This window comes from Trachypithecus francoisi, unplaced genomic scaffold (assembly GCF_009764315.1).
Source record: "Trachypithecus francoisi isolate TF-2019V2 unplaced genomic scaffold, Tfra_2.0 Lachesis_group21, whole genome shotgun sequence".
Classification (NCBI taxonomy): Eukaryota; Metazoa; Chordata; class Mammalia; order Primates; family Cercopithecidae; genus Trachypithecus; species Trachypithecus francoisi.
This window is the reverse complement of record NW_022681467.1, coordinates 31,643,920-31,669,012: the sequence shown is the minus strand read 5'-3', so window position 1 is coordinate 31,669,012 and position 25,093 is coordinate 31,643,920. Positions and strand designations below refer to the sequence as shown.

Below are 25,093 nucleotides of genomic sequence, written 5' to 3'. Positions count from 1 at the left end.
ACTTTTTTCTCCCTGCTTTTTGGTACTGCCAGGAATGAGCAGCATCTAAGGCCCCGCCTGGGGCACCTCAGGTCCTGTAGCCTAGGGCCCCTCCTCAATCTGAACTTTCCCCATCTCCCTGCCTTGTTTAGAAGAGAGAGCAGGGAAGGGAACTTGGTGTCTCCTGTATGGCAGACACATCATCTTGGCAACAAGCCCTGTGAGGTGGCATTATTATTCCTGTGTGATAGATGGGGAGACTGCAACTAAGCCACCCTCCCAAGGTCACCTAGCCAGCAGGTAGACAAGTTAGGCCTGGAACCCAGGACTGCTGAGCTCCAGGGCTCTTCCAGCTGCCCCCACCCACCCCCGCATGCTCCTTTCTGCACACTGCCTAGCCCCATCCTGCAACAGACATGAGCACCCATCATTTGTTCCTCCTGGCTTCTGACCCTGGGGCTCGGTCCAGGTGAGACAGATGAGAACAAGGGGGGTTGCAGGATGTGAGGCTTCTAGGACAGGCTTCAGGGAGCACAATTTTTCCTATGGAGAACCAAAACAATTCTCAAGGCTGGTTGCAACCCCCTATTCTGACCTGCATCTTACAAGGGAACATACGAGAGAGAATGCGGTCAGAGGCACGTGAAGGGCCACGGAAGGTCAGAGAGGAGGGGATGTGGGCTGTGTGGTCAGGGAAGTCAGAGCTGGAGGGACCAGAGTTTAGCCCAATGCCTTCATTTTTCCATGTAGGGAAACTGAGGCCCAGGGAGAAGGGACCTGCCCAAGGCCAAGAGTGAGTCTGGCTATGTCAGGATTGGTGTATAGGTTTCCTGATTCTTAGGCTAGTTTTCCTGGACCTAGAAGGATGAAAGGCCTGGAGCAGATGCTGCCCGGGATTAGTGAAAGACAAATAAGCAAGGGCATCCAGCACCCCCAGCTAAGGAGGTAGGACAGAGACACCAACACAGTGCATCCATGGGGACTCCAGCTTTGCTTGTCTCTCACCTCAGGGAAGGTGTAGGCAGAAGAGAGGCCCTTCCATTCACCAAAGCTTAAGCTCCAGCAGGAGCCAATCAGGGCCTCAGAAGAAGGCAGAAACTTCGGTTCCCCTGGCAACTCAGACAAAGGCATCTCCTCATCACTGCAATCAGCTTGGGTGGGGATGCAGACTGTATTCCACCAGACCCAGACAGGGCTCTCCTCTGCTTTTCTCATAAGGAGGGGGTACCAACCCAATCCCTTTGGTTTTAGCCCTGAAACTTCAGTCATATCTCTGAGCTCATCTCAGATGGGAGGCAGGGTATGGATGAGCCTCACTGTCGGAGGCTTAGGACAATAGCTGAGTCCTCTCCAGTCTGCGGGGGCCCTCCTGCTGCCACTAGGTGTGTGCCTCTGAGATGGGCCGGGGGCTGTGCTGATGTTCATGAGTTCATCACCCCTATCCTCCTCTCCAGAGGCAGTGCCAGCTGCATGCCATGGGAAAGCCTGTAGCTGGCAATGAGGTGCCTGGGCCAAGCCCAGCTGTGGCATTATTCACAATAATGAGCAATTTGCATGCACCTTCTCTTGTTCCCATCCATAAGGAAAATTAGATGGATAATCTAAGACCTAAGTTTCTCTGGAATGTGAGCTTCCAGTCCACACCCATCAAGAAAATAATAGGGAGAGGGAGCACGCAGGAGCGTACCTTTCACCACTCTTGAAAAGTTGCCTAGTCTTGGCCCAGAGCAGTGGAATAAATACACAAAACATTCCTCTGGCCAGGCGTGGTGGCTCACACCTGTAATCCCAGCACTTTGGGAGGCTGAGGCAGGTGGATCGCCTGAGGTCGGGAGTTTGAGACCAGTCTGACCAACATGGAGAAAACCCGTCTCTACTAAAAATAAAAATAAAAATAAAAACCCGTCTCTACTAAAAATTAGCCGGGCATGGTGGCGCATGCCACCTGTAATCCCAGCTATTCGGGAGGCTGAGGCAGGAGAATCAGTTGAACCTAGGAGGCAGAGGTTGCAGTAAGCCAAGATCGCACCATTGCACTCCAGCCTGGGCCACAAGAGAGAAACTCCGTCTCAATATATATATATATATATATATATATATTATATATATATATACACACACACATATTCCACTAACTGGAACTGCCTCTTTGTACATGCTTTGAAGAAAATCACAAGAAAACTGATAGACTCTGAAATACAGCTTCCAAATAAAATCCCCAGCTTTGTTACCACCAAAGGAGGCCAAGCTGCCACCCCTCCGTAGGAAGTATGCACAGTGTCCCCACAGGAGGCCCTCCTCATCCCTAATGGAGGAGTCATCATTCAGAGATTTTAGAAAGATTTTCTACACGGAGAGTCAGATGAAAGAGAGGTTTCTCAGGGAGCTACTGAATTCCCAGAAAAGTCAAACTACAGGCATCAAAACCCACATGCACTGTCCATACTTTCAGCTTTATAATCTCGTCAGCCACCCCATTGAGAAAGCCTGCAGCCATCCAAAACAAGTTCCTTTCTCCCCCCTCCCCTCCTGGAGACCCATCAGGCCCCACACTCTGTCCATTCTCAGTCTCTACTCACTCTGGGATCTGTTCCCTCTTCTATACTTCCACAAGCCTGAGATGAAGTCCATCACTTCTCACCAGGCCACACCAACAGCCTACCATCCGTCTCCTGGTCTCCAGCCTTACCCTTCCAGTTCATCCTCCCACTGCTAGAAATCGGATCACATCATTCTCAGCCTAATACCCTGCAGTGTCTTCATCGCTTTCCAGATAAAGTGTCAGCTCCTGGCCAGTATACACGGGCTGCAGGAGCTGGACCCACCTGCTACTCCACTTGCCTCCTTGCCATCCACAACACACACAGGATACTCCTGTCATTCCAAAGCACCCTCCTGTTTCATGCCTCTGTGCACTTGTGGCTGAATCTACCTTTCTGAATCCCCCACTGTTGAATGGAAGATAATAGCTCACCTTTACTGAGCGCTCAGTAGGTGCTAGGCTCTCTGCTAAGCCCTTTGCAGGTTCTACCTCATTGATCCTCCCCAAGAAAACTATGAGACAGGTACGAACAGCAGCCTGTTTACAGACGAAGAAACAGAATCAGAGATTCGAATGAGCCTAGCAGAAGTCACACGGTTGATAAGGGGAGGGGCTCAAATAGAAATTCAAGCATCTGACTCTTAGGTCACCCCTAACCTCCACTCCCCAGAAACAGTGTAATGGCCACGTGGAATCAGAAAACACAGCATGCTCCTAACTGTGTCCCCTCCTTCTGGGCCTGTAGGAAGAGCCTGTCTCAGAGAATGACACCAGAAAGGTTCCCAGCCTGTCTCTCTCTGAGTTTGTCCACCACCCTGCACCCCCACCACCATACAGCACAGCCCCTTGAGAACGCAAAGTGCCTGAGCCCACATCTCAGAAGTAGGGCTTTATAGTTACATTAATGGCCCAGCAATGACTTCCAGCTACTGTCTTTCAGGAAGTCTAAACTCTTTGGCCGAGCATCAGGGACCCCCAAGATCTGGCACGAGCGCATCACTTTCCAACCTTCATCGCCCGCTGCATCCCCTACCCACCATGTATGCAATCTATCGGTGGGTATTTATTATCTCTGCCATGTCAGTTTTCACTAAAAGCTGCCATTTATGAGCACCTCCTAAGAGCCATACCCTATGCCAGGCACTCAACCAGCACTCTCTCATTTCCTTACAACTCATTCATTCATTCATTCATCCAACAAATACTTATTGAATACCTACTGTGCACCATGCCATGTGGAATCCAGAGTGAACATTACATTAAAAGAAAAAGACAAATAGCTACAAATTTGTGATAAGCATTATGAAGGAATCAAGAGGTGGTGAAAAAAGCAGTGCAGGGGGTGGGAGGACTAAATTAAACTGAGATGTAAAGGATAAGAAAGAGCCAAGGCGGCAAAGAGCCAGGAAAAGAATTCTAAGCAGAGGGAACCTAAGCATGTGTAAAGGTCTTGAGGCTGGAATGAATTTGCTAAATGAATAAAGAGAAGACTCCTGTGGCTGACAGAAATTACCAATAGAATCATTTCCAATGACCAATAGAGACCAGTAGAGGTAGATGTCTGGAAGGGGAAGCAGGGACCGGCTCACTCAGGGCTCTGTATACCATGGTAAGGAGTTTAGATTTTATTCTAAGGGCAGAGGAAAGGCACTGAGTGACATGGTCAGATTTGTGTTTTTGTTTTTGTTTGTTTGTTTTGAGACGGAGTCTTGCTCTGTCGCCTAGGCTGGAGTGCAGTGGCGTGATCTCGGCTCACTGCAAGCTCCACACCCCGGGTTCCATTCTCCTGCCTCAGCCTCCCAAAATTTACAGGTGTGAGCCACTGCACCCAGTCAAATTTTTATTTTGCAAAGTTCACTCTGGCTGCCACTTGGAAAGGAGACTTGGGAATGTAGACGATGTATGTATTATATGCAAAGTAATTGGCATAGCACTGGCACATAGGTGCTCAATGAATGTTAATTCCCTTTTTCTTCTCTCTCTATCTCCCATCTCAGACTGGGAATGTCCTCTTCACCTAACTCCCATTCCTTCTTCTGATCTATACATTGTCAGAACTTAAATTTTCTGCCCAGGTGCAGTGGCTCACTCCTGTAATCCCAGCACTTTGGGAGGCCAAGTTGGTGGATCACCTGAGGTCTTTGATCACCTGAGGCCAGGCGTTTGACAACAGCCTGGCCAACATGGCAAAACCCTGTCTCTACTAAAAATACAAAAATTAGCCAGGCATGGTGGTGGTTGCCTGTAATACCAGCTACTTGGGAAGCTGAGGCAGGAGAATCGCTTGAACCCGGGAGGCGGAGGTTGCAGCGAGCCAAGACTGTGCCACTGCAATCTAGCCTGGGCAACAGAGCGAGATTCTGTCTCAAAAACAAACAAACAAACAAAAAAAAGCAACAGAACTTAAATTTTCTGAGGACATGTGATCTGGAAGACATGTGTCTTCCTGGTTAGATAGGGAAACTGAGGTCCAGCGAGAGTACACAATTTTCCCAGTGTCACAGAGGGGACCTGTAGCAGCGGTGGAACTTTCCTGCCTTCCCCTCTTCCCCCAAACCCTGGGCTGATATGAAGGTCGGGAGGAACGAGAGGCAGCAAGTGCGAGGGCCTTTCCTCTGTGTTCTTGTTCTCTACCTCTGTCCCTCCCCTTAATCACAGAGCCGTCCAGAAAGCCTGGTTCTCAGTCAATTATGGTCTCAGGGTAAGTGGAGCGTGGGAGGGAGCCTAGAGAAAGCCCCATCTCTAGGTATCCTCTCTCCTGCTTGAACCAGATAAGGGCAGGCCAAACTATAGAAAGAAAACTTTCCCATGGAGACTGGATGCTTGCTAGGACGTTGCTGATCCTATCGACATCCCCAGGAAGCGAGCAAGGGTCGAGGCACTCATTTTACCAAGCCAGAACCTGCGGCAGTCAGTGCTCTATCATTTGTTCAGGGATGGAGAGAAAATGGCAGAGCCCCAACTAGAATCATACAACGTGGCTGTCTGAGGATCACTGAGCCCAAAGCCCCATTGTACAGGTGCTGAAACTGAGGTCCAAGAAGGGAAAGGGGCTGGCCGAGGGCCACATACCGAGTAAGTAGTGGAACCAGGACTAGAAGTCTGCGTGGCTTCTGCCTTCCAGCTTGCCAGGAAGCCTCCCTTGAGAAAGGTAGAAAAGGCAGCAGAAGTGAGGCTGGGATTTGGGGGTATGGGGGGAAGGACAGGGCAGTACTGCCTCCTCAGCCGTGCCCCACCCCAGCTCCCAGCCCTCACACTGCTCACGGGTGTGGCTAAACCTGCCAAACCAGTCTCTGTGCCAGAGCTGAGCAGCAGAGCCCAGAGCTTCAGGGTTGTGGGTGAGGCTGTAGACACCAAGAACCAGGAAGGACACAGAGAGGCTCTTCCAGGGCCTGCTAGCCTAGGCCACATGGCCACGGCCAGGAGAAAGGATGGGCACTCACAGCTGAGCAGCTCCACCACCAGGAACGGTGCACAGCAGGCTCACCAGGCCTCCTGTCCCCATTTGGCACAAAGGCTCGCCCTCTGCATCGCCCCCTCCTCTGGACACTCAACCTATAGGCTGTTTGAATCAATTGGGCAAGAGACCCAGGAACTTATCTAAGACACATGACAGGAGGCAGGGAAACATGACAAATTACATGGAGACACTTCTCCCCCACCAACCATAAGCATCAGGATAAAATGTGGTCACTCTCCACCTGGCCAGGTGCACACAGGCTCTATCCTTTGCCCTCCCCTACTCCGTGAGCAAGGCCCAGGAACAGCTGAGCACATGACGCACTTGTGCAGGGAGGGGTCAGTAGATCTGGGTTCCAGCATAGTTTGGTGACACTTGGCAAAGTCTTGGGGAAAGCTGCTCTTCTAGGGCTTTGGTTTCACCACCCTTCCTGAGGCAGGACTAGGTTAACTGCATAGTTTCAGGGGCCTTGAAGGTCTGCTCTCACTCCATCCCCACTCTAACCTTCTCCACTTCCTGCCCAAAGGTAAGAATAAGAGGTTACACCCACCAGTGCGTGGGGTCCCTGCTGGACAGGTCTGGCTTCTGTGTCAGGGGCTGTGTTGCTGGAACCTGTTCTGTCAGCTCTGAGAAGCCACAGGAGACCCCACAGGCTAGAGTGTGGGGAAGCTGATGAGCTACCCAGCCCAGAGGTCACTTCCAGGGCCTGTGAGACCCAGGAGCCAACTGCCAGGCAGGAAGGGACCTTGGAATCAGCCTGGGCTCCTGTGAGCACATGACACATAGACCAGGCAAATGCCCTACAAATGCCAGGGATTGTTCTCATATTCCAGCCAATCCCCTCCTTTGGTAGATGGGGAGGAAGAGGACCAGAGAGAGGCAAGGACCAGCCTAAGGTCACCCAGCATGGCAACAGACGAGGCAGCATCACAGCCCAAGCCTGACCCCCAGCACAAGGGCCCCCAGCACATGCTACCTCCCCCAACAGAGGTATTTTTCCAAATTCGAAATCATGCATCCCATGGAGGAACCAAGAGACATCTTTGTCACTACCTCTTGGGAAATGCCAGAGAATGGTATGAAGTTCTGCTTTCGGGCTGCTATAACAAAACACCATCAACTGGGTGGCTCATAAACAACAAACATTTGTTTCTCACATTTTTGTGAGAAGTCAAAGATCAGGGTGCCAGCAGATTCCGTGTCTACAGAGGGCTGCTTTCTGGTTCAGAGATGGCTCCTTCTAGCTTGTCATCGTATGGTAGAAGGGAAATCTAGCTCTCTGAGATCGCTCTTTTTTTTTTCCATGTCAGACAGGTAATGCGTTGATGTTGTAACAAGGTTTGAAGGTGGCACATTTCACACACGTGCGTGAATACCCAATCATCATGCTCATTAACTACCAAAGGCTCTGGGATCTTTTATAGGGACATTAATCCCATTCATGAAAGTGGAGCCCTCATGACCTCATCACCTCCCAAAGGCCCCACCTCCTAATACCATTATCTTGGTGGTTAGGATCTCAACAAATAAATTATAGGGGGACACAAACATCCAGACCACAGCATGTGTTTACCTGCCATGTTGGCCTCTGTATCCCAGTACACAGGACAAATTGGAGTTTTTAATAACAATGTGCTGACTAAATCAGGACTCAATGGAGAAGCAGCTGGAGGCAGAATCCATTTCTAGGCCCAAGCACTGGGGTGGTGGGTAGGAGAAAGAGAAACAGATGAGAGAGAAAATATGAATCTGGCTGTCCAGGGCTCAGGCTCCAGCCAGGCTACATAAAACAGACAGGGACACAGTCGGCCTAGAGCTTCAGAAATCCTAGATTCAAAGGCAAAAGGCAGATTGCCCATCACACTGAATGTATGGACTTCAAGGCCTGTGTGTGCTTCTGTGGCTTGCCAAGTTCACCGGACCAGTCCTTCTTTGCTCACTCAGTCTTCAGCTGGACTGACTGTCCTTTTCCTCCTGTGTGTTCTACAGTCCAGTGGATAAGACTCAGCACAGCCTCTGGTTTTGAATCCCACCTTCACCAACACTTAGGCAAATTATGACACCTTTCTGTGCCTCAGTTTCCTGATCTGCCAACTAGGGACTATACTATAACCTATTTCTTAGGATGAGGATTAAATGATTTTAAGTGACACAGAAATGAATCACTTATAACCATGTCTGGCTTAGAGTAGGGGCTTGATAAATGGTAATCTGTTTTAATGGTTATTAGCCCTTAGTGATAATGTTACCGACAGTTTCTAGCTGTGATCAGTTGAAGGCCAGAACAGCAATGTCAGGGGTGGACTCAAACTGAGGAGGGCTACTTGGAGTGATGAAGCAAGGACTAGCTTGGTCTGAGAGAGAGGACCCCTGGGCTCAAGTTCACCTCTATCAGGCTCACCGTGTGACCAGTGCAGAGGGTACAGAGAAGGAGGACAGGCAGGAAGAGTGGTATTGAAGAATGGGCTGAAATGGGCTTGCCCTGGATGGAGGGCAGAGGGAAATCTAGCATTGTTCCTCGCCTGCTTAAAATTCATCAGTGACTCCTCCTGCTCTTCTGAATCAAAGCCAGCCCTAATCTCATCACAGGATTCAAGGGCACCCTGGACTGACATGAAGACACCCTACCCTGCCCACCCTTCCCTTCCCTTCCCTGCCCACCTTTCCCTCCCCTCCCCTCCCCTCTCCTCCCCTCCCCTCTCCTCCCCTCCCCTTCCCTCCCCTTCCCTTCCTTCTTTCTTACTTTCTTTCAAGATGGAGTCTCGCTCTGTCACCCAGGCTGGAGTGCAGTGGCTCAATCTTGACTCTGCAACCCTCCCAGGTTCAAGCGATTCTCCTGCCTCAGCCTCCCAAGTAGCTGGGATTACAAGCATGCACCACCATGCCTGGCTAATTTTTGTATTTTTAGTGGAGATGGGGTTTCACATCTTGGCCAGGCTGTTCTCCAACTACTGACCTCCAGCGATCTGCCCACCTCAGCCTCCCAAAGTCCTGGGATTACAGGCATGAGCCACCACACCCGGCCACACCTTGCCCTTTCTTTTGGCCATCTTTCTGATCCTTCCTGGTCCAGTCAGTTGTCAGACTCCAGGGCAGTCACCCTGCTATCCCCAGGGCTGGTCAGAGCCCCTTCAGGCATTGCAGCCCCTGAGCCCACCTCCCTTCAGTACTAATCACAACATATTGTCAGGGCTTGGTTCTTCATCTGAGTCTCCCTCTTGACTACTGAGAATGAGAGAGGTCTTGGCATGTCGATATCAGTATCTCAGCATCCTCAGGGATAGCTCAGTTATAGAAGTGCTTGGTTAAGGTTTGCTTCATGAATCAGGGGCTGGAGGAGATAGCATAAAAACTTATTTCAACTCTCTAAAACTTTAATTCAATTGCCCTGGGTAAGTCATTTAATCTTTCTAGGCCTCTGTTTCTTAATCTGTTAAATGGGGATCATTATTCTTGCCTTGCCTCCTCCTCACAGCTGCTGTGAGGATCAAACAAATGTACTTTATAAGATGTTCTTATATCAGGCCGGGCGCGGTGGCTCAAGCCTGTAATCCCAGCACTTTGGGAGGCCGAGACGGGCGGATCACGAGGTCAGGAGTTCGAGACCATCCTGGCTAACACGGTGAAACCCCGTCTCTACTAAAAAATACAAAAAAAGCTAGCCGGCGAGGTGGCTGGCGCCTGTAGTCCCAGCTACTCGGAGGCTGAGGCAGGAGAATGGCGTAAACCCGGGAGGCGGAGCTTGCGATGAGCTGAGATCCGGCCACTGCACTCCAGCCCGGGCAACAGAGCGAGACTCCGTCTCAAAAAAAAAAAAAAAAAAAAAAAAAAAAGATGTTCTTATATCAAAAAAAATTTTTAAGTAAAATGAATAATACATGTTATACTCATTAATGCATTCATTCAACAAATATCTATTAAGCACCTACAAATGCAGGGCATAATCTAATATAATCCCAGGTATTCTTTTTTTTAAAAAATTGAGATATAATTCATATGCCATAAAATGTACCACTTTACAGCACACAATTCACTCCTCTTGAGTATATTTACATATGGAGTTGTGCAGTCATCATCAGTAATTCCAGAATCCCAGTTGTTCTGGCAAGTGCTGAGCTATAATCTCCAATGCTCCTTAAGAACCTGAGTCTCTGGTTCTGGTTTGGCCTAGGTGCTACTTTTCTGATAAAGCTCAGGGTGCCCCTTGGAAGAATTTCTCTGGGATAGAAGTAGAGCAAAAGATAGGCACTCAGTACACTCTGTGTTTTTTGTTTGTTTGTTTGTTTGTTTTGAGATGGAGTCTTGCTCTTGTAGTCCAGGCTGGAGTGCAGTGGCTTGATTTTGGCTCACTGCAACCTCTACCTCCCAGGTCCCAGTTCAAGCAATTCTCCTGCCTCAGCCTCTGAAGTAGCTGGGATTATAGGCATGCGCCATCTGTGTTTCATTTAATGAAACAAAGCAGTAGATTTTCCTGGGGAAAGGCCCATCATATTAGTCAAGTCCAAGTCTTTTCCTAGCCTTGCCTCTCTAAGCTGTCCTGAATGTAGTGATTGTGCTGACACTTGCCTCAGTTTCCCTATCTACTCCCTGAGCAGCAAGCAGGCTGAAACCCATTCCTCCAACATCCCACAGAGGGATGCCCCCTAACAAATGACTAATCTTGTCCATCTTGTCAGAAGGAAAAGACTAGCCTGTTATGTTAGCTGAGATTGGCAAGAGTCGTAGGTTGGGGCTGAATTTGGGGAACTCTCAGATACAGAACTGGTGAGTCAGGCTTTACTCTGGAGGCCTTAGGAAGCCTGGGAAGGTCCAAACTGGGGACATGACCCCTCCCCCACACTGGGCTGAACCAGAGAGGGAGTCCTGGATGGAGGTGGAGAGGGACTAAGAGGCCAGCCACAGGCTGTCCCAGTAGTTGTTAGCACTGGGCACTGAGAAGAAAGGTCAGGATTCCTGGACACTGGCTTCTGTCTTCTAGCCCTGCTCTGCCACTATCTTTTATGCAACCTTGGATAAGTCACTTACCTTCTCTGAGCCTCAGTTAACCCACCCACAAAATGGGATAATTATACCCTTCCTGCCTTATTTCTCAGGATTACAAGGAAAATCAGATGAGATGAAAAATTGAAAAGCCCTAAAAAAAACAAAAACAAAACAAACAAACAAATAAAAAGCCCTTTGTAGAAAAAAATATAAAGGACTTTGATTCTAGTTCTAGTGTGAGCCAGGTGATAAGGACCATGGGGTTGAAGGACCCTAATGAAAGAATTCTTCTGTCCTTCTCTGCCTCTTTTCCCATTACAGAAATGCTAGAATTCCTTCAAGAAGGATTGGAGAAATCCAGGGACTCCAGAGACCATAAGAGTCACAGAAGAAATAATGGATGTCTGGACCTTACGTGGGCAACATTCCTGAGGCCTGGGTCCCCCAGAGACAACCCTCTAGCTCTCAGGCAGGCAGCAATCCCGGAGGAATGATCTGTTACCATGTAGAGGAGAGAATGGAGAGCAGCCAGGGTAGCCAGAGTCAGCATTTCAGAGCCACTGCCGCAGGAGGAGGAATTGATGGGCAAGAGCAGGGGAGGGAAGGGGCAGTTTTCCATGTTGAGTCTCTAGGTTTATGTCCTTCCTTCAGGAGACAAAGGCACAATCATTCACATTTCATGTGACAACTGCATTTGCATCATTTTCCTCCTCTGAACCTCAACTTCCTCATCTGCAAAATGGGATGATAAAACCCCTGACTCACTGTGAATCCAGCTCAGGAAAAATAACTGCTATTCTACCCTTTGAAACCAAGAGAGCTCCTAGCACTACATCATACTCTTCTCCCAATTTCCCACCTGTGTTGTTTGGAGAAAAATCCAAAGGCACTTTAGGAACAGAGCCCAGGCCTCTGGGGGGCAATCCACCTTCTGACAAATGGATGAGATTAGCTAAGGGAGGGCACAGGAGAAAGGAGCCCCTCCATGGGTGAGAGGCACATGCTTCAGCCTGTTATCCAGGGAGGACATGGAGAACCCTCCTGAATGTCCAGTCCAGCCATTCTGGTGCCTGGAGCACTGTGCTGTCTGGAGAAAGTGCTGGTCCCTGGAGAATGGACCATTCTTCCCTCCATTCACCACCAGGAAGAAGGGAATGAAGCACTGACAGCCGTTGGTGCCCAGGTGCCTTGTCTACCCTCCAGATAGGGCCTGTCCACCTCACATCAGGAGGAAAGGAAGGAACTGAGCACCTGTGTTGAGCTCTCCTGGAGAAGATCAACCCTCTTCACATCTATGAAGAGAACAGTCTGGAAGAAGGAGGCACCTTCTGTGGGGCCTGAAAGCACAGCTGGCCACAACACCCCCCATCCTCACCCCCACCTCAGCTCTTTCATTCTCCCCAAGCTTCACTACCCCTGCTTCTCTCTTCCAACCCTTCCTAGAGATCCCTCCCTGAATTGAATGTCCAAATCCTAGTTCCCTTCAACTTAGATCAAATGTCCCCTTCTCCCCCTTTCCCTCACCTCTCTCCTCTGAACTTCAGTTGCATTTTTCCTGTCCCTCTCAGTGGCAATTTGCATGCTGACTGTGTCACAATCACATCTGCACACATGTATCCCCCCTCTAGGGGACACAGCTGAATGCAGTGGGTTCTAGTACAAGCTCTGGAGTTTGGCAGACCTGAACTCAAATACCAGTTTTGTAGTTTCTTAGTCACTTATTCCCTCTGAGCCTCAGTTTCCCCTGGAAAATGGGGACAATAACAGAACCTACTCTCTGGAGTTGTTGCTGCAATTATTATTATTATTATATTTTTGAGACAGTCTTGTTCTGTCGCCCAGGCTGGAATGCAGTCATACGATCGCAGCTCACTGCAACCTCCACCTCCTGAGTTCAAGTGATTCTCCTGTCTCAGCCTCCCAAATGGCTGGGATTACAGGCGTGCACCACCACGCCTGGCTAATTTTTGTATTTTTAGTAGAGATGGGGTTTCACCATGTTGGTCAGGCTGGTCTCAAACTCCCGACCTCAACTGATCCACCCGCTTCGGCCTCCCAAAGTGCTGGGATTACAGGTGTGAGCCACTGCACCTGGCCTGCTGTTGCAATTAAATGAGATAATGCACATAAAGAGTTCAGCATGGAGCCTGGCACAATGTCAGTAATGTGACTTATTGTGATGGTGACCGTTCAGGCAGGTTCATGGATGATTTTTTTCTTGATATCTCCTGCAACACCTAACACAGAGCCATATGCTGTCTGGATGGATTTGTACGGAGGTAGACATGTGCACTGCATAGGGAAGCCCTTTTCAACAGGCAGAGCAGTGCAACCTGGGCCTGGGCTGCCTCTGTAGGTCATGAGCTCTGTGCATACAAGCAAAAGCAAGATGGCCACTTGGCCTACTAAACAGAGGCTGGAGATGCAGTAGTCAGAGCATGGTCTCTGAAGCCAGACACCTTGGGCTTGAAACCCAGCTCCCTTACTTACTCAAAGTGTGGCCTTAACTTAACAGGGCCTCAGTTTCCTCATCGATAATATGGGGAAATAATAGTAACAATAGGACCTACCCAAAGACTGTCATGAGAGTTAAATGAAAGAATACACATAAAGCAATAGAACATGCCTGGCACAGAGAGAGTAATTCAATGCACATTCGCTATTGTTATTATTGTTGGCATTTGCATTACTATAACTGAAGAGGGGAGTTATAGCCCCTTGCAGGCCTATGAGCTGTTACAACCTAGGGTTCCACTAATATCCTAGCATGTTCTCGTGGTCTGCCAACAGTCTTCTACTCCCCCTATGTCTGGTGCTAGCTGTGCCCCTACATTAGCTACATGGGTAGGCACCTGACCCACACCTGGCCACTCAGAATATTCCTATCCTCCCAGCAACAGTGACTGAAACACTCAGAGTCCTTCCCTTGGATTGACATACAGATTCTAGAAGAAAAAGAGTCTCCCTTTTCTGTTTGGATTGCTAAGCTGGGGCAAAGGACAGCTTAAAAGGGACAGATAAACAGTGATGGCAGAGAGAGTGTCAACCTGATTCCTCATTCTTCAGACCCTTGAACTGCCCCAGGATCCATTAAAGTCGTTTTTGGTTTAAAGCCACTTTGAGTTGAGTTTTTGTCACTGGTTTCTGGAAAAAAGCCATGCCCAATTGTATAGACCCTAACTAAGATAAGGTCAGTGCTGGCCACGGGCAGGGCCAAGCAGAAGCCAGTATTATAACGACTCTTGTGTACGTGGCACCACCCCTATCATCTGGGTTGCAGTGGGCAGTTTTCAAAGCATGTTCTCAAGAATACCCTGACCCAGTGTCTTTAGACCCTGCTTCCTAGAGCCCTGGGAATTTGCAGAGGTATCTCCAAAAGCACACAGGAAACTAAGAGCCATGAGGAGGGCAAAATTCTGGGTAAACTGCCCTAGAACCAGACAAGTTCTGCTATAAATGCTTACAGTATTGGGTTTCTGCTGTCCAAAAAGATTTGAAAAACTCCATTCTAATTGACACTTAGAAAAGCATTGAGAAGTAGCTAGGGCTGATGTGTTCATCTGAATTCTATGGAAGGAGAAACGAGGGCTCAGAAAGGGGAAGTCATGAGACCATTACTGTAGAGCAAGAATTTGAATGTGGGGCTCTAGACACACAGACCAAATAGCTCCGACTGCACCCAGCTGCCTGTGAAAGTCTATTATCTCTCACATTTCCTGTCTCCTTCAGTAAACTGATGGTGGTTAATACCTAGAGTCTCATCTTTCTTGGCTCTGACTCCTACAGAATTGTCTGCCTCTGAGCTTGGCTCCTTGAAAGGCTTCAGGAAGCTTGAGGAATGTGTGGAATAAATGCATGAGCTGATCTCAACCTCCCCTTAACGGAGCCCCACCTTCCCTATGCGCACATACCTTGAGCTCCGCATCTCCCCACAAGTTTGCCCAAATGTCAGGGAAAGGCTGGGCAAGCTCCCTCCCAGGAACTCCTAATCCACCTCCTCTGTCCTGGCTGTGCTGTGGCTGCGGACAGAGGATTCCTTGTTCCCGGTGCTTCCTGCCCAGAGATCTCCATGGGGCCCCTGTAGGAAGGAGCCAAATCGCTCCTTTTAACTGAGCTAAAGCCACCCCCTACCCCCACCACCCCCAGGAGCAACATGCTCCCAGCTCTGCCCACCATTCATTCTACCTGTCCCAGCCTGGCTCGGCCACACTTCATTCCCCACAGTTCCTGCTCCCTACAGGTGCACACACATGTGTACACACACACACACACACACACACACACACAAATGGAAAGTTTCCCTAGGGGTACAAAGATACTTCACATCGAACCAAAATTAAAAACCAGAGGACTCCAGAATGGTAACATCACAGCCCTGGCAGTTGTGCCTTACTAGTAACATCACAGTGACATTTGCATGTTACTTCGAAATTTCCCAATCAATGTAACTCCATTGGCTGAGTTCCCTCTCTACTCCCTCGCCCTGCCAGAGTCACAGCACCTCCAAGCTGGGAAGAAGCTTTGACACGCCCCAGGTCAGTGGTTTCCAAAGTGTCTTCCATAAAGCCAAGAAAAGGTCAGTTGCATTGTCTGGGGGCTTCTGGGGGTTGACGAATTGGCCAACCCCATGCCAATTCCAACACACACTGCAACCCCTTTAGCTGTTTTGTACATTGAGATTCTTTGGGGTGCAATGGAAAAGGAGAGTTCCCTCTGGAAAGTTTGAAAACAAATCATTTAGTCTGACCCTACTTTCCCCTATCCCCTGACCCAACAATGTTGATGCAACCCTAAGGCCAATAGAAAGGAAGGTCATATAGTAGTCAACGGGCAGGGCCAGGATGAAAACACTCTCTCCTGAATCTAGTCTACGACCTAGGAGTGGTGAAGCAAAGGCAGGCAGGGGCCATGGGGCCAGCTTCCAGGCCCAGCACCGTCCTTCACCAGCCATGGTGGCATGGATGAGCAATAGAGGCAAAGCCTGTTGTTGAATACAGAGCTTGATGAATATGCATTTCAGCCCCTACCCCAAAACAAGCCAAAACCAGGGAGGGCCCCCAGCACTGCCCCCGTTTTCAATGCCACCAGAAACAGGTGGCCTAGACAAAGCCTCACACTTCCCCAGCAGTCAAATATGTCAAAATTGAGAGCCCAAGGGCCTAGAAGACCTCTTTGTCCAACCTCAGCAGGAGAATAATAAGGCTATGCCTCTAGAACACTCACCCCTCCTCTGTCCACACCAGCTCCCCAGGGGCAAGAACTTCTGTCAGTCAGGCACCTAGAGAGAGGAAACAGCGTTAGCTCCTCAGAACAGGAGTTCATGAGCCCAGCATGTGCTGGAAATTGACAGGCTGGCATTTGACTCTCTGAGGCACCTTAGGGAAGTTGCTGAACCTGTTAAACAAAAAGGCCTTGTGACAAGGCGGAAAGCAAAATAGAAAGTAACAAATATGCACCTGAAGCGGCGGCAGGGGCCAGGCAGCCAAGGAGTTTGGAGGCCAAGGTGAAGATTCGCTCTTTATTGTAAGAGCAAAGAGAAACCACTGGCTTGCAGGGTAGAGGCTGGATGGAAGAGGGGCAGGGGAAGCTGTAGGAACACCAGTTAGGAGGTTGTTGTGATTATCCAGGGGAGATATGACGAGGGCCTAGGCTAGGGTGGTTGCAGAAGAGATAGAAAGAGGTGGACGGACTCAAGAGGTATTTAAGAGGTGGTATCAGGCCGGGCGCGGTGGCTCAAGCCTGTAATCCCAGCACTTTGGGAGGCCAAGACGGGCGGATCACGAGGTCAGGAGATCCAGACCATCCTGCCTAATATGGTGAAACCCCGTCTCTACTAAAAAATACCAAAAAAAAACCACTAGCCGGGCGAGGTGGTGGGCGCCTGTAGTCCCAGCTACTCGGGAGGCTGAGGCAGGAGAATGGTGTAAACCCGGGAGGCGGAGCTTGCAGCAAGCTGAAATCCGGCCACTGTACTCCAGCCTGGGCGACAGAGCGAGACTCCGTCTCAAAAAAAAAAAAAAAAAAAAAAAGAGGTGGTATCCCCAGAACTTGCTGGTGGACTAGATGTATGGGGAGGAAGGAGAGTGGGGGCCCCAATCTCCAGGTTCCTCCTCAGGTGCCATGGTTATACCCCCTGCTGTCCACTTGGCCTTTCCTCGCCTTAGTCTCCCTGTCTGTGAAATAAATATGGTTGGAATCAGTGATCCCTCGGGGTCTTTCCTTTTCTTTTTTTTTTTTTGAGATGGAGTCTCGCTCTGTCGCCCAGGCTGGAGTGCAATGGCGCGATCTTGGCTCACTGCAACCTCCGTATACCAGGTTCAAACAACTCTCCTGTCTCAGCCTTCCAAGTAGCTGGGATTACAGGCATGCGCCACCATGCCCAGCTAATTTTTTTTGTATTTTTAGTAGAGACGAGGTTTCACCATGTTGGTCAAGCTGGTTTCAAACTCCTGACCTCAAGTGATCCACCCACCTTGGCCTCCCAAAGTGCTAGGATTACAGGCATGAGCTACCATGCCCGGCCTCCCTCGGGGTCTTTTTAGCATTCACACCCTATTCTGGTGTAATTCACTCAGAGTATATAAGTACATTTTCAATCCTCTTTGAGCTCCAACCACAGGTCAGGCTTAGTATGCAATAGAGCAGGAGACTTGGAGGGAGAAGCTACAGGCTCACACACTCAGAACAGTCAGTCTCCAGGTGGGATGAGGTGTTCCTACTTCATGTAGAATATGAAAATCAGGTGAACAGGAAGAACGTACAGTGGTTTATGAGCTTAGGCTCTGGAGTCACTCAGACCTGGTTTGAATTCTGGTTCTAACACTTACTAGCTATGTGGCCCAGGGCAAGTCATTTTACTTCCTCATTTGGAAAATAGGAATAATAGTGTCTGCTTCCAGGGCTAATAGTGGGGACTAAATGAGATGACACCTGTGAACAGCTCAGCAAGGTGCCTTATCACAACTGTCCAAGAGGTAGCAGTGCCATTCAAAGATGGGGAAACTGAGACCTAGAAGGATGAAATGACTCACTGAAGACGAGGCAGTGAATAAGTGGCAGAGCTGAGACCCCTACACTGGCGGCTGGGATCTGGAGCCCAGCTAAACCACTAGGTTATACATATACCATTCCTATTCCTGCTTTTCAGACGAGGAAGTTGAGGTCAAAAAAAGAACAAGTGACTTGCCCAAGGTCACAGAGAGAATCAGAGATAGAAGAAGGATTTGAACTCAGGCATCGTTGATGTAAAAGCTCATGGTCTTTCCGGGGATACCCAGAAAGTAGGTATGTGTGGATAGGCTTCAAATTTCAGGGCCCTTTAAACCTGGAATAGAGACAAATGCAAATTGAGGCCAATGGGGTGTGTGTGTGTGTGTGTGTGTGTGTATGTGTGTGTGTGTGTGTAATGCAAACTGAGGCCAATGGGATGTGAGAGTGTGTGTGTGTAACAAATGCAAACTGGGGCCAATGGGTGTGAGTGTGTGTGTGCATGTGTGTGCAGCTACCTTGAGAGGAAACCAGGAGGAGCTGATGAAACAAAAGCCTCTTTCTCAGAAGCCCTCTCTGGGGACTGGGCAGGAGAGAAGGGCGCTGACAAGCAGGGCCGTCCATCCTGCTGGGGCTGAGCTGAAGGTTGGATCTAAGCAAACAGAATCAGTTCCAGCTTGGCCACCAACTTGCTATGTGATCAGTAGTTTCTCTCTCTCTCTCTCTCACTCTATCTTTCTCATCTCTGTTTCTTTGACTTCAGAATGAGACTATTGTACTAAACAATGTCAAGATCCTTTCCAGTTACAGAAGACTAATAATAACTATTACTTACAAGGTCTGGATTTCTGGTCAGGTGCTGCTCCTACAACCTCGAATGGTGGCATCAGCTGACACCAATACCACCACAACAGGGGCAGGATGTCCTGCATTCAGGTTCCGGCTGTGTAGCCAGGTCACTTTCCCTTCACAGGCCTCAGTTTCCTCATCTGTAAAATGGGAATTTATCTTTGCCTGATCACTTGCAGAAAGGAATATCCAAGGAGCTACCCGAAAACCAAGCAATCTCTTGAGGTATCATACAAAGGTATGAGATGAGGTATCATACAAATCCCCATCCCAACCCCCACCCTCAAGCTATTTTAACTTCTTCCCCTCTGGCCAATGTCCCTTGAGACACATGGAATAACTGAATATGAGCTGCTGGATGCAACAGTAGTGTCGTGGCAACAGCCCCCACACTAACAATAGTAGCAACCACCAAACAGCAAATATTTGACTGCTTGGGCATGCCAGGCACTGTGCTAAATACTCACTCAGATTATTTCTCAGGCCATCCCCTCAACCACCATTAGTCTCAGTTTGCAGATGAAAGGCTCAGGTTCAGCAAAGAGAAGTGCCCAAGGTCACACACACAGCAAGTGAAGGGCATGGCCAGGATGAGGACCCAGACCAAGGTTTTTCATTTGCCATCAGAAGCCCTGATCTCATACTCAAGGCTATGGGGTTGTCCAAGGTAACATTCCTACCAAGGGGCAAGGCCCGGGCTGGGGTGAGGTGGGGAATATCCATCCTTCATTGGCCTCCCAACCTTCCCCAAATAACTAGTCTTTATGTAGTCTTCTATTATTAATCGAACATGTCCAGCTCAACTCCGTCTACAATAGTGTTGTCAAATAGAAATATAATGCAAGCCACATATGTAATTTAAAAGTTTATAGTAGCTACATTTTATTTTATTTTATTTTATTTTTTGAGTCAGAATCTCGCTCTGTCACCCAGGCTGGAGTGGAGACGCACAATCTTGGCTCACTGCAGCCTCCACCTCCCGCATTCCAGCAATTCTCATGCCTCAGCTTCCCAAATAGCTGGGGTTACAAGCACGCACCTCCATGCTTGGCTAATTTTTGTAATTTCAGTAGAGACAGGGTTTCTCCATGTTGCCCACGCTGGTCTCGAACTCCTGGTCTCAAGCGATCCACCTGCCTCGGCCTCCCAAAGTGCTGGGTTTACAGGTGTGAGCCATCGTGCCTGGCCTTAGTAGCTACATTTTAAAAAGTGCAAAGGAATGAGGGAAATTAATTTTCATAATATATTCATTTAACCCAATATATCTATCTCAACATGTAATCAATGTAAAATATACTATAGGCCTGGCTGGGTGGTTTAAGCCTGTAATCCCCACACTTTGGGAGGCTAAGGCGGAAGGATCTCTTGAGACCAGGAGTTCAAGAACAGCCTGGCCAACATAGCAAGGCCTTGTCTCTACAAAAAATAAAAAAATTTAGTTGGGTGAGGTGACACATGCCTATAGTCCCCGCTACTAGCTGAAGTGGGAGGATCCCTTAAGTCCAGGAGTTCAGGGGTTGCAGTGAGCTACAATCGTGCCACTCACTTCAGCCTGTGCAACAGAGTGAGAATCTGTCTCTAAAAAAAAAATTAAAACTAAAATGAAAAAGACTACAGAGATATTTTACTTTTTAATATATCCTCTTCTAAATCCAATATGTATTTTATACTTACAATACATCTTGATTCAGGTGCTAAATATTCATAAGATATTTAGATTCTCCTTGCCTTTACAATTTTTTTATTTTATTTTATTTATTTATTTTTTTTTTGAGATGGAGTCTCACTCTGTCACCCAGGCTAGAGTGCAATGGTATGATCTCAGCTCACTGCAATCTCTGCCTCCTGGGTTCCAGCGATTCTCCTGCCTCAGCCTCCTGAGTAGCTGGAATTACAGGTGTGCGCCACCACACCTGGCTAAATTTTGTATTTTTAGTAGAGATGAGGGTTCACCATGTTGGCCAGGCTGGTCTCGAACTCCTGACCTCAAGTGATCTGCCTACCTTGGCCTCCTAAAGTGCTGGGATTACAGGCGTGAGCCACCGCGCCCAGCCACCTTTATGATTTAAAAAAAAAAAAAAAAAAAAGGTGCCAGGTGCGATGGCTCACGCCTGTAACCCCAGCACTCTGGGAGGCCAAGGTGGGTGTATCACAAGGTCAGGAGATCGAGACCATCCTGGCTAATATGGTGAAACCTCATCCCTACTAAAAATAAAAAAAAATTAGCTGGGCATGGTGACGGGCGCCTGTAGTCCCAGCTACTCAGGAGGCTGAGGCAAGAGAATGGCATGAACCCGTGAGGCAGAGCTTGCAGTAAGCTGAGATCGTGCCACTGCACTCCAGCCTAGGCGACTGAGCAAGACTCTGTCTCGGGGAAAAAAAAAAAAGGTATATTCACAAATCTAAGTTTCCAAACATGTATAGTTTGTCAATAAATAAATGGAGCATTCTTTTAAAATGTTAAATTAGCTAAAATCAAATAAAATTAAATATTAAATGAAATTTAAAATTCAGCTGGGCATGGTGGCTCATGCCTGTAATCCTTTGGGATTACTTTTCCCAAGCTCAGGAGTTTGAGACCAGCCCAGAAAACATGGTGGAACCCCGTCTCTACTAAAAATACGAAAAATTAGCCAGGCATGGTGGGGCATACCTGTAGTCCCAACTACTCTGGAGGCTGAGGCAGGAGAATCACTTCAGCCTGGGAGGTGGACATCATAATGAGCCAAGATTGTGCCACTACACTCCAGCCTGGGCGATAGAGTTCAAAAAGTTCAGTTCCTCGGTGGCCCAGCCACATTTTACACGTCCACTAGCCACATGTGACTAATGGCTGCTGTATGGGGCAGCTGCAACTCTGCAGTCAAGTCCTTGAGGGCCTGGGCTGATGGCCTCCTTGGCCCTGGCCCAGAGCTAAGCCTCGGAGGTAAAGTTGACTGTGAGCTTACCTCTGAATAGAATGGCATCTACTCATTCAACAAAACCTTACCGAACCTAATATTAATATTTACCTCTGGTGCCTACACAGTGATGGTGACAATGGGATCTGAGTACCCAGTGTCCTTCACTGACTCCTCAAACCTCCCCAAATAGGAACTCCTGTAGTGTTCAGAGGATGAGGCTGTGGCTCACAGAGGTAAGTCACCTGCACAAAGTCACCCAGCTTTGACTAGGCCCGCTGACTCAGAAACCTGAGCTCTGTCCCTAAACTTTGGCAGGGGCCTACCCTGAGGCTCAGTCTCCTAGAAGAAGGAATAAGCCTTTGCCACTATTCTCAGGATGCCCGTATCTCCCAGTCTGTTGGCAGAGAATGGCCCAGAATAAGAAACTCAATGAAGAGGACAAAAGGGAAGGAGAGTAGGACAATGGCATAGCATGGGCTGCATGGGCAGTGGTCCTGTGTGTAGGGCTTAGGCCACTGTGACACCATCCTTAGCTCCCCCACCCACACGCAGCAGGAGGCAAAGCCAGCAAGGTCCACTGGCTGCCTGGCCTCTGGGCAGGTCTCCAGGGCTAGACACCCTGCCCTCCCCCACACCTCCCCTAAGAGCACTCACCCAGAGGCCCTTGGACTAAGGCCAGAGCCAGTGCTCACCTCCCAGGGACACCTTAGCTGGAGGCAGGGGAAAGGGCTAGATGGCAGCCTGCCCCCTGGGGAGGAGGGGAGGAGAGGGCCCTGGAAGCAGATTCCAGAGTAGGGAAAAGGTGGCAGGTACCAGCCAGAAAAAGCTGGGTGACTCCACCCCTCCCCTAGGGTGCAGCCCCACTCCCACCAGCCCAGCAGAGTGAAACTATCACCAGCTATTAGGTTTAACAATTAACTCTGACTGGTTTTCATTTCGGCAGGAGGTAGTTCCAACAAGAACCATCTGGGGCTGGGGCATTTGCAAGGGGATAGAAGCTGAGAAGAGGGAGTGACTCATGTAAAGGGAGAGAGAAGTAGCCAGTGGCCCCCTCCCCTCCTCCTTCCCATCCTTCCCTGGCAATGTAGGATAGCCCTCTGTGCCAAGGAGTGATGGCATAAGTTCCATGAAATCAAGGGCAGTGCCTGGCACATAGTGGTGCTCAATAAATATTTTTCATCAACAAATTAAGCGGGGTGGGTAAAGTAGAAGAAAACAGTCCCGCTCCATGGGCAGATTGATGGAGGGGAAGTGAAAGGAAGTGAAAGATGACTTGCCCTGGGCTGAGTACTTCCTTGACCCCTTTGACCCCAGGATCTCACAAGAACTGGAATGGTTGCCACCCAGGGCATGCCAGAGACATGGCTTTGAAGTCCTCCAGCCCTGGATGCCACTCCTGACTCCATTCTTCCTAGCTCTGACCTTGGGAGTCCTAGTTTCTTCCCCTGCAATGCAGGCGATACCTCTACAGTCCAGGGCTGTACAGAGCCAGGCCCACAGATGCTAGGGTGCCTCTTCTGTTCTCATATAGTCATATCTCTTGCTGCTTGGCAACAGCCTCCTCTTCTTAAGCCACCCCCTGATTTCCCCCACATCCCAATATTCCCCTGGCTCCTACCTATGTGGCCCTTTCTCCTTTTCCGGAAGGAAAGCCTGGAATGATGACGGCTCCGGCCCACTCACATCCCACTCACCTGGGATCACGCACACACCCTAGCAACAGACTGCTCCCAGCTTGACGTTTGCTTGTCACGTACATCTTTCATGGGTTCTCTGGCCCCCTCCTCACCCTAACACAGGCCTAGGTCCACAGTCCATCCAGAGTGCGCGGGGCCAGTTCACTAGGTGTTCTTGGGTGCCATCTCCTCCTCCCAGGCCTCTGCTTCCCACCTGCATAGTGTGGCATGAGGGAAGTGGATTCAGAGATCACTTCTGCTAGTGGGCTCTGACATAGAGAGATTCTGACATTTCTGGAGTCATTTTGTGCTTTAACTTCAGACATCAATGTTCAAATCCCAATCTTGGCCAGATAAACAGGCAGCCCTGCAGAAGCCCAGAACTGAAGCCCACCTCACCATTCTTAGCACAAGCCTGGGCAGAGGGACAATGTCCCCCCACCTCCCTGGTCCCCACTCCCTCTGCCATAAAGCCTCACTCTTCTACCCTACCTTCCCGCAGTCTCTCTCTCACTCTCAATGGCAGCATCATGAGTCATCACTCCCCCAAATTCTTCTTGGCAAAACAAAGCTTGAAGCTCCTGCTCCATCCGGGGTGCCGACCCTATGCCCCTTCTGCAGGGAGATTCTAACTGCTTCTGCTCTGCTGTTTCCCACATCCTTCCTAAAACTCTCCAAATATGCACCCCACTTCCCCATTCTCCACAGGGAATATGGGCCTCCTCCCAGACTGTCATTGCCCTTCCTGCTTCATGCCCTTCTGGCTCAAATGTCACCTCTAGCCTGGCATCTACACTAATGACTCACCCCTCAACTCACTCAGCCACATCTCTGCCAGACACTGACTTCTTGTACTAGAGTCGTACTGCCTCATTTGACCTTAAGACCCTGGAGACAAGGAACTCCTGTCATTATTATTATTTTTTTATCTCTCACCTTGGCCCCCGCAGCACAATGCTCAGAACGTAGTAGATGTTTGTTGAAACAATGGTAATAACTATTAACCAAAAAATAATAAATCATAATCATTTATTAGCTATTTGTTCTTTCCCATGCTTTTATCAGCATTTTACACAAAGCACTTCAGTTAATTCTCCCAAGCCCCCAGTAGACTTGTCATCCCTACCTCTTTGTTTTAAACTGAGAAAATTAAGGCTCAGAGAGGGGAAATGATCTGCTTAAGGTTACACAGCCCAGAAATGGCAGAATCAAGATTGGAATTTAAGTTCTTACTCATTGCCCTACTTGGCCTCCCTTCAATCCACAAATAGAGGGAGGGGCCATGTGAGAAACCATGGCCTGCCAGTGACATGGGCCATAGGGGCTGTAGAGAGGCCAGCTCAGTCCAGAGCTGGATGCAGATTCTGCAAACTTAGTAAGCCTCAATTAAGCATTTGTTCTGTGCACAGCCCCATGCTAAGTGCTGGGAAGCAAAGAACAAGACATAAGACATCCCAGTGCTGACAACCTGATGGAAGAAAATAGCCACCTCCCTGGATAAAGCTAAGACCAAATAGAACTCATCCCCCAGAGGGGAACAGATAAGGTACTAAGGGAGTACAGAGGAGTTAAAGACAAATTTCATCTTGGGGTGAGGGGGAGGGCTTACAAGGTTTTGTAGGACATAGGCTGGCATCTGAGCTGAGCCTTGAAAAGGCAGACAGGATTTCAACAGTGATTGGGGAATGATGGGGGTGGCATTCTTGGCAGGGAG

General features: G+C 49.0%; 1 protein-coding gene and 1 non-coding gene across 19 annotated transcripts in view; both read right to left on the bottom strand.

Moving 5' to 3' along the window:
• The window catches only part of EPB41L1 (erythrocyte membrane protein band 4.1 like 1), a 141,417-nt gene that overhangs the window by 105,322 nt on the left and 11,002 nt on the right, over window positions 1-25,093 (bottom strand). For all 18 annotated transcript variants that reach the window (XM_033186292.1, XM_033186289.1, XM_033186285.1 and 15 more), the window contains exon 2: window positions 16,188-16,242. The gene's annotated coding sequence lies outside the window, so the exon portion shown is untranslated. The remainder of the gene's footprint in view (window positions 1-16,187; window positions 16,243-25,093) is intronic.
• Window positions 7,286-7,389, bottom strand: LOC117069166. The gene has a single exon (XR_004431414.1). It is a non-coding gene; the product is annotated as a small nucleolar RNA U13 (small nucleolar RNA).